Source organism: Carlito syrichta, unplaced genomic scaffold (assembly GCF_000164805.1).
Source record: "Carlito syrichta isolate Samal-C Ts95f unplaced genomic scaffold, Tarsius_syrichta-2.0.1 Scaffold305651, whole genome shotgun sequence".
Lineage (NCBI taxonomy): Eukaryota > Metazoa > Chordata > Mammalia > Primates > Tarsiidae > Carlito > Carlito syrichta.
Genome location: NW_007249747.1, coordinates 96263 through 97299, shown reverse-complemented (window position 1 = coordinate 97299; position 1037 = coordinate 96263).

The following is a 1037-nucleotide window of genomic DNA, read 5'->3' as shown; positions in this document are numbered from 1 at the left end:
TCACCTCAGCCTCCCAAGGCGCGGGATTACAGGCTGAGCCACTGAGCCCAGCTTAAAAAAAACTTTTAATCTTTCATAAATACATGTGTGGTCATATATTCTTGCCTTAGTTAAGTCTACAAAGTACAGACCGAGTATCCCTTATTCAGAATGCCTGGGACCAGAAATATTTTGAATTTTAGAATATTTGCATATATATAATGAGATATCTTTGGGAAAAGACTAAGTCTAAACACAACATTTATTTATGTTTCATATATACCATATAGGCACAGCCTGAAGGTAATTTTATTACACTATTTCAAATACTTTTGTGCATGAAACAAATTTTTTTTTTTTTTGAGTCAGAGACTCACTCTGTCACCACTCTGTCACCCAGGCTGAAGTTCAGTGGCATGATCACAGCTACTACAGCCTGGACCTGCTGGCCTCAGGTGCTCCTTCTACCTCAGCCTTGCAAGTAGTTGGAGTTATAGGCACCTGTCACCACATCTGGTTACTTTTTTGATGTTTTGTAGAGATTAGGTTTCACTATGTTGCCCAGGTTGGTCTTGAACCCCTAGGTTCAAGCAATCCTCCCACTTTGGCCTTCCAATAAATCAAAAAATTGGTTGACTGGTTGTACATCTGTGGCCCCATCAGCTTGGAAGGCTGAGTCAGAAGGATCAAATGAGCCCAGCTGGTCTAGGCTGCTGTGGCCATGAGCGTGCCACTGCATTCCAGCCTGGGCAACAGAGTGAGACTCCTATTACAAAAAAAAAAAAAAGTTGTAGTGATACAGAAACAAACACGTATAGACTTTATGATGTTGGTATTTCAACTTTAGGGCAAAGAAAATTCAGTAAATGACTTGGGGACAACTGACTACCCAGTTGAAAACTGTGTAGAACAGCCACTTCACACCAAAAATAAAAATGAAATTGCTGGCCGGACTTGGTGGCTCAGCCTGTAATCCCGCGCTTTGGGAGGCTGAGGTGAGTGGATTGCCTTAGCCCGTGGGTTCGAGACCCACCTGGACAACTTGGCGAGACCTCATC